Source organism: Podarcis cretensis (genome assembly GCF_951804945.1).
Source record: "Podarcis cretensis genome assembly, chromosome: 3".
Lineage (NCBI taxonomy): Eukaryota > Metazoa > Chordata > Lepidosauria > Squamata > Lacertidae > Podarcis > Podarcis cretensis.
Genome location: NC_137172.1, coordinates 81,904,446 through 81,918,486, shown reverse-complemented (window position 1 = coordinate 81,918,486; position 14,041 = coordinate 81,904,446).

Here is a 14,041-nt window from a genome sequence, read left to right as displayed (position 1 = left end):
AATAGAGTGAAACCAGGGGTATCTCTCAATATATGAGTGGTTGGAGCAGTTTATCTTCTCTTATAATTCTCCTAGCAGTTATTATAGGAGAAAATAAAATGCCACAACACTCATGACCCCAGGTCTCCTGAAACCAGAGCAAAAATAAAAACACAGGCAGAATATAGTTCATGTGCATCTAAGCCTGTGTAAATCCCTAAATGGATTGTATACTGTATAAAGAAAGGGGAATAAGCAAGGCAGAATGCAGTCAAGAAGCAGAAATCTCAAATGCTGCTCCTGAAAATTGGCCACATGCCAACATGAGCTAATGCGGCCGGATGTTGCTCAGATCTGCTCTGTTTAAAAGAACAACAGAATTCAAACCAAGATACTTCATTTACATCTCCACACAAAACACTGACAACATTGCCCTTGCACTGCAGCTGTTGCCTATCTTGCTTTTGTCACTGTAACCTTCTGCACCCTCACAAATATTTAGTTGGGTTTATTTGCACCCTCACAAACAACAGCAGGCCCTCTGTTTTCTCCCTTATGTTCCTCCCTCACACTACCCTCCCTTCCTTCTTTCCCTCTCAATTTCACTTTTGTCTCTCAACTCCCACAGACCCTGTTCTGCACCTCAATACCCAAACTCCCTTTTCTCTTCAGCTCTGTTTCATTCATTCTCTCCCCTCTCCCTCCAATAAGGACCACCCCTTCCAGAATGCACCATCTCCCCCTTAAGATGCTGTCTCTATCATGCTACATTCCTTCTGTCTCTTACCAGCTCTCTCATTCTCACTCCCTTTCTAAATCTCTCAGCTCCAGGCTGCTCTTTCTCACCAGCAGCTTTCCTTTTCATGCCATCTGCCAGTTCTTCAGTTTCTCTGTCTTCTATCAGACTCTGCTGGGAACTCTCCACTTGGGCAATAGAGTCCAGGAATTACTCTCTGAATGAGCCTGGCAAGTGAATGTACGGTAACTGTACTGGCTAATACGAGTCCTTGCTGTGTTGGGAGATGTGTTCAAGGTATTATATGTGACACCCAAGGCTGGCATCAAGAGTGCTGTCAAATCTGAACGTTTGGAAGTCCCCCACCCCGCTTTTGAGTCTTCTCTGAATAAATTTTCCTTCATGAGTCTAAGTTCTCAGCTTCAGCCTCAGAAAGTGCTTCCTCTGATCATTCACGTGGGAGAATGGTAAATTTAAGATTAAGGGATATGACAACAGGCCACTGATACAATATGGTACTTTTAATAAATTTGGGCTTATCCACACTTGCCTTTTGTCTGCTCTTTCCATGCAGAGGTCCACGCTTAAATGTTCTGTGTCCAATCTAAAGCTGAATTGGAGTAAACACTAATTCAAGTTTTCTGCAGATTGTCATTGAAGTGCAAATTTTCACAGGGAAAGCTCCAGAGCAAAAAGAGAAGGACACAGAACTTTAAATTGCAGGATATGCTTGGAAAGAGCAGAGGAAAGTTAAGTGTGGGTACGCCCTTTACTGCAAAGTTAAAGAGCCAGTCATAGTCACTGAATACTGACAGTACTGTTTCTGTGTGGAAAGTGGACAGGGTAATTAAACACTATGCAATAGAACAAAATATCATTATATCCTCTCCATCTCTCTCTCTCTCCCCCTCCCTCACTTTTCCCCCAGTCGAACAATGTCTATGACATTGTAAACATTGTAAACAAACTGTAAGACTCTATGAATTGAAAGTGGAGACACTATATGTACTTTTCCTTGTTTATTTGTTTGTTTTGTAACACAACAAAATCTTTACTAAAAACTGATTTTAAAAAAACTCAGGTAAAACAAGCTACTGTACTTAACCCTCTTGATATTGTGATAGGAATTTATATAAGATACACTTTGACCAGGCACCTGACACTCAGCAGGGACAGTGCCTGCCTAACTTCTTGCGGAAGGGAGTTCCATAGAGTTTGGCCCACAACACCCAAAGCATGACTCCTTGTTGGCTTGCATTGTCCTTCTGGCCCATAGGGAGCCACCAATAGGCCTTCCCCTAATGATCTCAGTGACTGACTTGCAGTTTACTGGGTAGGGTGGTACTTACAGTGTCCTGGACCTAAGTTAGTCAAGGCTATGTACAGTAGTATATGAACCTTGAACTTGGCCTGGGAGCAGATGGGAAACCAGTGCTGGTCTTTAAACACCAGTGCCATGTGTTGATGGTAGTCTGTACCCGTCACTAGTCTAGTTGCATCATTCTGCATTCCAGGGTCCTCTAGGGTTTCAGAGAGGGAACATTCCCAGCCCTACCAGGAAGCTGCCAGGGGATGTGGGAGTTTCTGCATCACCTCACCTTAGACACTGTATAAATATTCACTCACAGCCAAAATTACCTTTCAGCTTTGCGTCACTATTTTCAGCATTCCCTGTCTGACTCTTCTGCTGCTGAACTTAGAATATTTGATTACTTTAAATAATATAACAGGGGTTAGCCAGTTTCTGAGAGAAGGCTTGAAACCATAAGCAAGTGTACAGAGATTGTAGGCTACATAATTCCTGCTCATCCTCAACATGTTTCTGTTAATCTAGATTGGTTCTAGATCCTGCCATCCACAGAGGTGGGTGTGGCTACTTGATGTGCATTTGAAAACTCTCCCCTTGATTAGGTTATCCAGCCTTTTTCTCCCTACACATGTCCCAGGTGAAGGAAGAAGTGAGTGGCAATTGCAATCTTGGTATATGCTTCTCAGGTGTGTTTCCCCCCCTCTCTCATTCTCTTTTCTTTGTTGCAATTTTAAATTCTTGAACTTTGAATGTTGTGTGTTGTATGTTTTACTGTTGTAAGCCACTTTGAGACATACATGGTGGAAAATGGACTGTTTTAAAATTAATTAATTAAAATGCATAAAGTGAACCTCTGCCATAACTGAAAACAGTATTGAGCCAGTATCCTATATTCCAAATGGCACCTGGAGTTCATGAAAAAAAGCACTGTCTGTCTCTAGCTGGAGAAGTAAGAGCCACAGCTACACTGGAGACTGATGAACGCAAAAGAAAGCTGAGTTTCAGTGACAAGCAACTATGGTTGTGTAGACATTGCACAGCAAGGTTGTTCTTTTTGGATCAAAGCTGGTTTGCAGGGGAAACAATTTCAAAACACAGTATTTCATAAGAAATGATAGGAGAGAGATGGATTGTTGCAGATAATGTGTGTACACTGCTTTTCATACCAACAGTGGGAGTGCACAGTAAACAAAAGTGTGTGCACAGCCTGAGTGAGGTCCAAGGTTTGTAGTGGCATGGCTGCACACTGGAGAATTTGCTTTCTGAGCAGCCTCCAAAGGGTCACATATCCCTGACATTTCACTGACTGTTAATTTTCACATTATATTTGACCTTCCACATAAAGGTAACATAAAAACCACCTCCAGAGAACTAATGGAATATAATGCATGTTTAGGACTTATTTCCATGTTATTTGATTCCAGAAAAATGCTTTTGCAGCCCCCTTCACCTGGAAAACCACGATAGTAAATTGACGGAATTTGGGGAGGTATACTGGCATACAATTCTTTCCAGCTGTTTTCATGGGGGAGCAGAACCAGAAAGCTCGGGAGAGTAATGTTGCCTCAATGATGTTGGTTGCCTTGTGAATAAAATTTAGCATGACATGCTGACATATTGGTCAAAAAGCCACAGTTCTATACAGGTACTGGGAATATTAGAAAATGAGGCAGAAGCTCTAATGCAATATTCCCCATGTCTGAATGCACCCATAAAGCATGGACTGCTTGTAGCTTGGAGTAACCTTCTTTTAAAATTAAGAGTGGCACTGATTGAATTAGCATGCCTGTGGTTTTGTTTTTTTAATGTAAATAGCAGTTGAGGGATGTAGGAGGCAGCTTCCTGGACCTGAGAAGCTGAGGAGGGAGAGTTTAACCCTTTCATGCCATGGTCCCAATGAAAATCTGCCACAAGCACTGGGAGGGAGGTCTCCTTTAGCATCTGGGAAAGGAGCCTTTTCCAACCCCTATGAAAGTCTGCTGATCCAGCTTGTTTTCAAGCAGGTTGAAGAATCTTTCTGCTTGATCCTTGACTTCTAAGTTTAGTCTGTAAAGATTCACCATTATCCTCCATATTGCTTGCAGAGTAGACATGGTCTCCTACTATGCGTGAGGCAGAGCAGTGCTTTCCTGAACTGATGATTCAGCAGAAGGTGGACAACTCAGCAATGTCTGAGAGATTTTTTAATCTTCGGAGGGAGAGGAGGTGGAGGGAGAGAGAGACGATATTAAAAATAGAAAGATCAGAAAGGGGAATGCAACTGCCAGATGTCGATAAGAAAGGGATTGCTGCTGCACAACTGTAACATGGGAGGTGATTTGTGCTATAGGAAAGGCAGCATTCATATTCTGCATGATTTCATCTGTTCTTATTTTCTCCTGCCAAAGAAGGTCAGGCTGAGGATCTGTGAACCTGCTTGGGTTCACTGTACAGTGATCAGATTTTGCTAGCAGAGATAATTCGGAATGATAGCTTAATTTTCTTATGGAAAAATGTGCTCTGTGTGTGTTTCTGTGTGTGTGTCTGTGTCTGCGTCAGAATAGTCAGGAAATAAGAAGAGGGGGAAAGTAGGCTGCTGGGATAGCCAACAGCCCACGAAGGCAGTGGTTTTAACATAACCTGACCTCTCTGAGGAAATTCTAATAAACTGGCAATAAACCCTGGGAATAGAAGAAACATGGCCTTCAGGCAAAGCTGCCTGAAGAAGCAGCAGACCTGAGCAGCTGACCATCTTTCAGACCAGTGGTGTGCCTTGCATTGCAGCCTTTGCTAGGGGGAATTGTTCATTTCATGCTCCATGGAATCCCCAACACAAGTTGTTAATTCCATCTTGGAGATGAACTAGGACGACCCTGGGGCAGCGCAAGGCAATTGCTTCTGTAGTGATGAACAGGGCAGAATTCTAACTGCAGAGGCCATATACAAGGCAGGAATTAAAGAGAAGATCAAAGAGGAAATACTGCTTAGACTGTGTTCTATTTCATCAGTAGCTGAAAATGTTGGCAAGCAACTGTTTATGGAAAGGATGAACCTATAAAATGATGCTGTACTGTGACAATAACTATTGAAAGTAATCAATAGTCTCCAGTAGTTTAGAACTAAACGCCTAAAACCTATAGCTCCAGCTGTGGAGAGGCAGATTTGGTCTGTCCTATGCCCCCGGCAGATTTGGTCCGTCCTATGCCCCCAAGCTGCGGGGGGCAGTGGAGGACAGGAGTGCCTGGCGTTCTCTGGTCCATGGGGTCACGAAGAGTCGGACACGACTAAACGACTAAACAACAACAACATGCCCCCGGAGATGCCCTCCCAGAGGCCATATCGGATTTTAGTTTTAAAAATTCAGACTGGGGGAGGGGAAATCTTTTGAGTCGCTTACTCCCCCCCCCCCCAACTATGCAGGGTTATGAAAGGTGGGAGAAGAAACTGAACTCTTGAGCCTTGATAGAAGATATTAAATGCATATCCAACAGAAGCGGGCTGTTCTTAGTCTGTTGAAAAAATATGTGTGTATTTATTCCCCCCTGGTGGAGCAAATGTAAAACTGCAAATTCTAGCCCCCAAATTATTTTAAAATATTCCTGTGCTGTGACAGTGGCATGCAAAAATGATTTAAACTTGAGGGAGGGGAGGGGAAACATAAAGCAGATTAATAATTATTTTTAGAGACTTTGGGCTAGATTCAAACTTAGCTGGCTGCTCCTAATTACCATTGCACTCACTGAAATTTAAGCCATCCCCAAAGTCCCTTTGATTTCAATGGGACCTAAGTTTTATTAATGACACAATCCTATACATTTGTAGTGAGGCATAAGAATGAGTGGATTTGTCCATTTCAGTTTTTATCTGTTTCTCATTTTTCTAATCTTAAATTTGGTTTTCAACATTTCCACATTATTTTTTAAATAACCCTCATGAAAATGCACCAGCATTTTAGTGCAACTTCCCTTAACATACACACATCTTTGCAAAGCAGTTTCCCCATATATAATGCATTTTGGCACGCTGTCTTCACTAACACATGGATTTTTTTATGCACATTTGCAGATTTTGAAGGATGGCTATGTTTTGGTGCACATATTATTTTAGAAAGAGTGAATTCACCTTTAAATGTGAGCTGAACCAAATCCCTCCATCCCTATACAGCAGGTATAAGTGCCATAGGATTCCTTCACAGAGGGGAATTCTATGGCAAAGTCTCCTGGGATGAGATGCATGGGATACACTAGATCTCTAATTCAGTCAGGCTCAACTAGTTTTAAGTCTCCAAACCCTGCTCAGTCAAAGATACACTTCCATAACTTACTCATCCTGATTCAACCAGGACTTGCTGAGCCAAGGCCGATGTAAATCCCCCAAAGTGGGTGCTCTGGGGACATGGCTGGAGCAGAACCAAAGAGGGGGATCCTAAACTCTGGCAGTTTGGTCACGTAACCTGGCAATCCAACATAAAATGCTATTTTAATGGTTTGCCACAGTTAAACAGAGTTTGGATCTGGTATAACTTTGTGCCAGCTTAAATTGCAGCAGCTTGTTTTATGCCAGCTTCTGGTCCATAGGATTGCTCTCTTAGTCTAGAAGATCTAACACATTATATTTGCACATATAGTTTTCCTTTCTTTATGCCTCATATTTCCTTGTCAAAAAGAGAGAGAGGGGATTGTGGCCATAAGAAAGATAGAGGCTGTTTACTGGGGAGAACAAGTAGGCAGGGAAGCTGTTGTGAGTTTGGAAGAAAAAAAGATGAGCCAAAAAATGAAGGAATTGGGGAGAGTTAAGCAAAATAAGGAAGTGGGGATTAGTAGGAGATGATAGATGGGATAGAGGGCATTGACAGGGCCTCCTTCTACATGCTCTATTAATTTTCTCTGCAGTAACTTGTCTGACGCTGACTTAAAAGCCTTGTGGGTGTTTGTTCTTCAGGCTAAATATATTTGACCCACATTTGATTGGCAAATATACCACATATTATCAAACATACCACAGCAGCTGCAGTGTGTGTGTGTGTTTGTGTGTGTGTGTGTGAGAGAGAGAGAGAGAGAAAGAAATGTCAAGCTTTATCATTTATGTTCATGAATTTTCATGTATGCACATTTGAAACACATTCAGACATGCTTTTACACCAGAGATTCTTGTTGTCTCATTCTGAGATTTTGGTGAGGGAACGTAGTCTTGAAGAATGGCATCGCTAGCAATTAACACTAACAAAAATGTCAGCAAGCCTTCCCCAAAAGGCAAAAATACAAATGGCGATTTACCAGGGTCAAGCATGAAAAATTAGGGTCGTTCTTGATAAATCAGGACAGTTGTAACTTGTGTGGAGGCCTTATGCTGAACCATGGAAGCACCCCTGCCCTGCCTCCATGGGCTAGGTCATTCTCCCTTGTTACAAATTAATTTGCTGCAACACAGAGAATTAGGTCATTCTGTTTCTTATAATTGCAATGTGAATTGTGTTTTGGATTTGATCCAGTTCTCCTTTCCCATTTTTGTAGACATAGTGAGATAGCCTTGGACAGAGATTGCCGCAGGCTTAACAAAAAAGTGGTGGCCGTGCCTTGTTCTCCTTGTATTTGCATAGTGGGGATGTGCCTGGGAATGCTGCTTTCTTTACATATTCTGAAGGTTGCTCTGCTTTGTTTACATATTCTGAAGGCTGCTCTTATCATTGAGTTCCTGCTGCTCCTTCAAACAGACACTGCTGTTCCAAGACTTATATTCCCTCCACACACAAACACATTTCCTAAGACCAGCGGGCTTGTACATTATAGGTTGCATTCATACAGTCTATTTTAAAGTGTGCCACACAGTTTCATGTTGCTGCTGGCCAGGCTATTTTGCCCATAGCAGAAATTAAGATCCTTTCAAACTTGGCAACTTTTTAAAAAATTACAAATATTGTTCTTTATTATTCTTTCCTGTGTGATATAGGAGCCTGGTTCAGTTTATGGCCCAAATCAGGCCTAGGCTTTGCCATCCTGGGCCTAATCTGAGGTGCCAAATAAGGCCCGAAACCAGATCAGGGGGTACATTCACTGCCCTAGTGTTTATTGTTCCAATACAAGGTTTTCAAAGTAAATACATTTTGCTTTGCAACTAGTATCCTTGCTGCTAATGTCAATAAAAGCAAGTACATGCCCTCTTCCCTCAGTGGTAAAGCACAATGCTTTTGTATTTGATTTTGATATAAACTGGGCTGCTCTTATCTGATTTTTCCAGTGTACTCCCCACATTTTAAAATGCATCACGTTTGGTGTTCAGAGTTTGTGCTAATGTCCGGTTCTTAACTGTTAGGTGATTAGCCACTATCAGTTCTGTGCCACATATGTTTTCTGGCCTTTGTCCTTGCTCTAAAAATGCAAGGGATAAGCTCTACTCCTCTTTCTTTCGCTGATCTGAAGCTCCTATAGTTTCTAATTGTAAATGCATGCAAATGGGGCGCAACCCCTCCAGCACATTCTATATGCCCTTTTATTCATTTTGTTTCATTTCCTTTGTGTGTGTGTATTTCAGTTTCTTTTCCTCAGTGACACCTTAAGAATTTGCAACAGTTCTCATCTTGTGCCATAGGAAGAGATTGCCAGTGCTTATCTTCACACTCTTGATCATTTGTCAGGCTGACACGCTGCTCATGATTTGAGAACAGTTCATATTATTAAATGGTCCAATAAACAATGCTCGTGCCCAATAATGGTTTTGTGCCACCGGAAATACTACTTCTTACTTAAGACACCTGATTTTTGCTGTTCTCCACTTTAATAATAATAATAATAATTTATTATTTATACCCCGCCCATCTGGCTCGGCTTCCCCAGCCACTCTGGGCAGCCTCTAACAAAATATTAAAATAAAGTAATGCATCAAACATTAAAAGCTTTCCTAAACAGGGCTGCCTTCAGATGTCTTCTAAAAGTCTGGTAGTTGTTGTTCTCTTTGACATTTGGTGGGAGGGCGTTCCACAGGGCGGGTGCCACTACCGAGAAGGCCCTCTGCCTGGTTCCCTGTATTACTATGTATTACAACCCTCTGTGTCCAAGCCTGGAGAGAATGATGTTGCACACATCCCAGTCTCTGAGTGGCTACAAACTCTAGAGGTTCCAATGTTTACCCAGAGTTCAGTTTATTTGGAAAGAAGGTCAGTTGAGACTGTGGTATCTTTAGGATATATGGTTTATTTACACATATATACAACCTGAGCATAGGCAGTGGAAGGCCTCACAACCCCAGCAGATCTTGTTTCCCCATTAGGTTCTTAAGGGAATCTTAGCAGTGGTTTTGAATTCAGCACATGGCAGGGCAGCCCTCTCTGTGTCTTTTGAGCTCCCCGCATCACCCAACTCACACACAGACTATGGCTATTGTTCTTCTAACTTATAAGATGATGTCCTCTCAGTCAGGTAAGTTGGTGTGGAAATTCCTAGCCCTTCCTGGAAAGAACTGTTACTTAGTTGTCACTTTGGCAACATGGTTCACCCTTTAAGATGCTGATGTTGGAACTTAGCCCGGCCAGATAGGACTATTATTTTACAAGGAGACTAGTTTACAAGGAAACCTGTTCATCAGTTTTCACTTAGTGCAAACCTGCCATTCCACAGGCATCACTTAATGGGAATGTATATGGGGAAAGGCAGTGTCTTTTAGTAAGTAATCTGGTTCTCTCCTGTCGAGTTTCAGCATTTTTTGGGGTGGATATTTGTTTGCTCTCTGGTGTTATTGGTGAACTAGTTAAAAGAATTGGCATTTTTCTCTGTGAAGAGTTGGGAGGTGTGCAGATGAAGGCAACCAACATGATAAAGGGTCTGGAAACCAAGCCTTATGAGGAACAGTTGAGGGAATTGGGTATGTTTAGACTGAGAGGAGATAGGATAGCCATCTTCAAATATCTAAAGGACTGTCACATGGAAGATAGAGTGAACTTTCCCCCCGCCCCTCCAGAGGCTAAGACCCGAACCAATGAATTCAAGTTACAAGAAATGAGATTCTCACTAAATATCAGGAAAAGCTTTCTGACAGTAAGAGGTGTTTAACAGTGGAACAGACTCCCATGAGAGGGGGTAGATGTGCCTTCTTTTGATATTTTTAAGCAGAGGTTGAATGGCCATCTGTCATGTATGATATAGTTGAGATTCCGGCATTGCAGGGGGTTGGACTCGATGACCCTTGGGATACCTTCCAACTCCACAATTCTATTATTCTTAGCAGAATAAGCAGGAGGGTCCCGAAATGTAGCCAGGTTACATTACAACATTTTGAAGTGAAGTGATAACACATCACCATTTAAAGACCCCACAAGACTATTAAGTGCAGAGTCTGAGGTAACCTAACTGCACCATTGTCTACCTCACTTGATTACTCCAAATATCTCTGAGTATAAAATAGCATCACTTCTCTGGCAAAATGTAGCCTATTTATTTACAGGTCAAATTCGAATCTCCCACTCTTCTTGGTTGAAGAGTAACTTTAGATATGGGAAGATATTTTAGGGGGCTTCCCCCCCGCCCATGGAACAAAGCCGGATTTAAAGGTTTGCAGTGGTGAATGATTGCAACCCTTGATCCACAGCCAAAAGCATTACATTATATAAACAGTTTTTGTCTTCATTAGGAATTAATCTGTACTAACCAACTGTCAGTTGGTGATGACAGTTTATTGCCTTCCCTTAACAAGGCAACAGGACATACTTAATTTATCTATTGAGCTAGATATGAAAAGTAGAAACACACATACCTACATATTTTAAAATCAGCTATCCATCATGGATGCCTACAAATGTACCATTTTATGAGTGCATTTTGCTAACTCTCTGGAAATAAGTTGATGTTGCTATCTAGGCCTGCTTTCTTTTCCTATCTCACTGTCTACATACCAAAAGCATCTGCATCTGTGATGACCTACAGTGGTACCTCAGTTTATGAACTTAATTCATTCTGGAAGTCCATTCTTAAACCGAAACCGTTCTTAAACCAAGGTGCGCTTTCCCTAATGAGGCCTCCTGCTGCCAGTGCCCGTCCACTGTTTGGCTTCCGTTCTTAGACCGAGGTAAAATTTGCAAACTGGGACACTACTTCTGGTTTTGCAGAGTTCGTAAACTGAATAGTTTGTAAACAGGTCTGTTCTTAAACTGAGGTACCACTGTATTTCCATACAGACAAAAATAGAATGCTCAGTGCTCTGGGAAAAGACAGAAGAACAGCAGAGAAAATACAGGAGAGCAACATGCAGATTATGACATCAACTGATCAAACCCTTACTGGCAAATTTGCTGGGAAAATCCGAAGCCTCCCATATTAAATATCTTTTGGAAGACCGGTCAAATGATATTACACTGGCCTTGGCAAAGTTTCTTTTGGAGGTTATAAGAAACAAAGATCATTATGCCCTAGATTAAAAAAAATGACTGCCTTGGTTTCTTCCATCTGTCTGTCTGGTTGTTTTAACTGTATCTAGTTTTGAAATTGTTTTGTGGGTCTTTGGACCACAATAAATATTGATTGATTGATTATGACATCACGTATAAGAAAAAGTTGAGTGAACAAAGTGTGACAGTTCCACACTAAATGGCTTTTGTGGATGGATCCTAGAAATGTTTCAGCTTCAGTTTAGATGAGTTTCTGTGTACACAAGAATTATGCCATTCCCCAGCCTCATTAACATAAGCCCACAATGGCCTGGTCTACACATGCAGTAGAAGAGGAGGTAATGGAAAGAAAGTGTCCATACATGATAGAATGCACTTTATCATTTCTGACTGTGTGTAGGGTATGTGGGTGTGGGTGCCACATTTTTCAGTGCCCCTGTAAGGTTGTGTTTTTTTTTTTTTAAAAAGTAAATAAATCTGAAATTAGAAAACTAGCAACAGCAGGGAGTTTTAACTTGCACATAGATTAGTAATTTTTTTTAAAAAAGTCACATACTCCACCAGTAGTCTGAAGTATTACAGTCCACTCTACCACCTCAGGATTCTACTATCTCATTTTTTTGGATGTGTAGATCAAAACCAAGCTGTTTATTGTATCAAAAAGTGATTTCTTTAAAATAAAAAGTAACAAGCATAACTTCTTAAGGTTATGCTGCAAAACAGTGTTTTATTCTGTCTTTCATTGCATTGCAATGAATGCTTGCCTGGTCATGCCTTTTGTTAAGCAGACTACTGGCTAGTGGCCCAGAATGGTCAGGGTGACCTCTTCTCCAACAGGCAGGAAATAGCTGGACATTTCTTGAGTGTTTTGAATGGAAGAGAGCTATCAAGAGCTGGATATTTGCAGAGGAGTGTGGATCAGGGTCTTTAGCTGCATTTTATACAGTGGTACTTCTGACTACAAACTTAATTCATTCTGGAGGTCCATTCTTAACCTGAAACCATTCTTAATCTGAGGTACCACTTTAGCTAATGAGGTCTCCTGCTGCCGCCATGGTGCCACTGCGCGATTTCTGTTCTCATCCTGAGGTAAAATTCAGGTTAGACACAGGTTAGAGCTCAACGTCGAGCCTACCAAGTGGCGATAGCGACGGCGAAGAAGAATTTCTTCACCGCCTTTATTGCATCTGCAGAAAACAGCAGCAGGAGTCTTTTTCAGGTGGTTCACAATTTAGCGGAACCACCTGCGACATCGGGGCCCAGTACGGGCCACATGTTCTCCTGCAATGATTTTGCAAAGTTTTTTGCAGATAAAATCGCTCAGATTCGGGAAGAAGTAGACTCCACCGTGGGAGCAGGGCCGGGGCGGGAGAGTGCTAGAGTTTTGTCTAGTCAAGTTGAGTGGGATCAATTCCAATCTGTTACCTCTGAGGATGTGGACAGGCTGCTTGGACGAGTGAAACCAACCACCTGTTTCCTAGATCCTTGCCCATCCTGGCTTATAAAAGCTAGCCGGGAAGGACTGGGCGATGGGCTTCGTGGGGTGGTGAATGCTTCCCTCCGTGAGGGAGCCTTCCCAGACCCGCTGAAAGAGGCGGTTATTAAACCGCTTCTTAAAAAACCATCTTTAGATGCGGCCACAATGGCCAACTATCGCCCAGTCTCAAATCTTCCATTCTTGGGCAAGGTGATTGAGCGAGCGGTTGCTGAACAACTCCAGGCACGCCTGGAAGAAGCGGACCATTTGGATCCCTTCCAGTCGGGATTCAGGCCTCATCATGGGACTGAAACTGCCTTGGTCGCACTGGTTGATGATCTCCGGCGGGCTAGGGACAAAGGTGAGAGCTGTTTCCTAGTTCTGCTGGATCTCTCAGCGGCATTTGATACCATCGGCCATAACATCCTTCTGGACCGTCTTGAGGGGCTGGGAGCTGGGGGCACTGTCATACAGTGGTTCCGCTCCTTCCTCCTGGGCCGTGTTCAGAAAGTGGTGGTGGGGGATGAGTGTTCAGACCCCTGGGCTCTCACTTGTGGGGTGCCTCAGGGTTCTGTCCTCTCCCCCATGCTTTTCAACATTTACATGCAGCCACTGGGAGAGATCATCAGGAGGTTTGGGCTGGGTGTTCATCAGTATGCGGATGATACCCAGCTCTACCTCTCTTTTAAATCAGAACCAGTGAAGGCGGTGAAGGTCCTGTGTGAGTGTCTGGAGGCGGTTGGAGGATGGATGGCGGCTAACAGATTGAGGTTGAATCCTGACAAGACAGAAGTACTGTTTTGGGGGGACAGGAGGCGGACAGGTGTGGAGGATTCCCTGGTCCTGAATGGAGTAACTGTGCCCCTGAAGGACCAGGTGCGCAGCCTGGGAGTCATTTTGGACTCACAGCTGTCCATGGAGGCACAGGTCAAATCTGTGTCCAGGGCAGCTGTTTACCAGCTCCATCTGGTACGTAGGCTGAAACCCTATCTGCCTGCGGTCTGTCTCGCCAGAGTGGTGCATGCTCTGGTTATCTCCCGCTTGGACTACTGCAATGCACTCTACGTGGGGCTACCTTTGAAGGTGACTTGGAAACTACAACTAATCCAGAATGCGGCAGCTAGACTGGTGACTGGGGGCGGCCGCCGAGACCATATAACACCGGTCTTGAAAGACCTACATTGG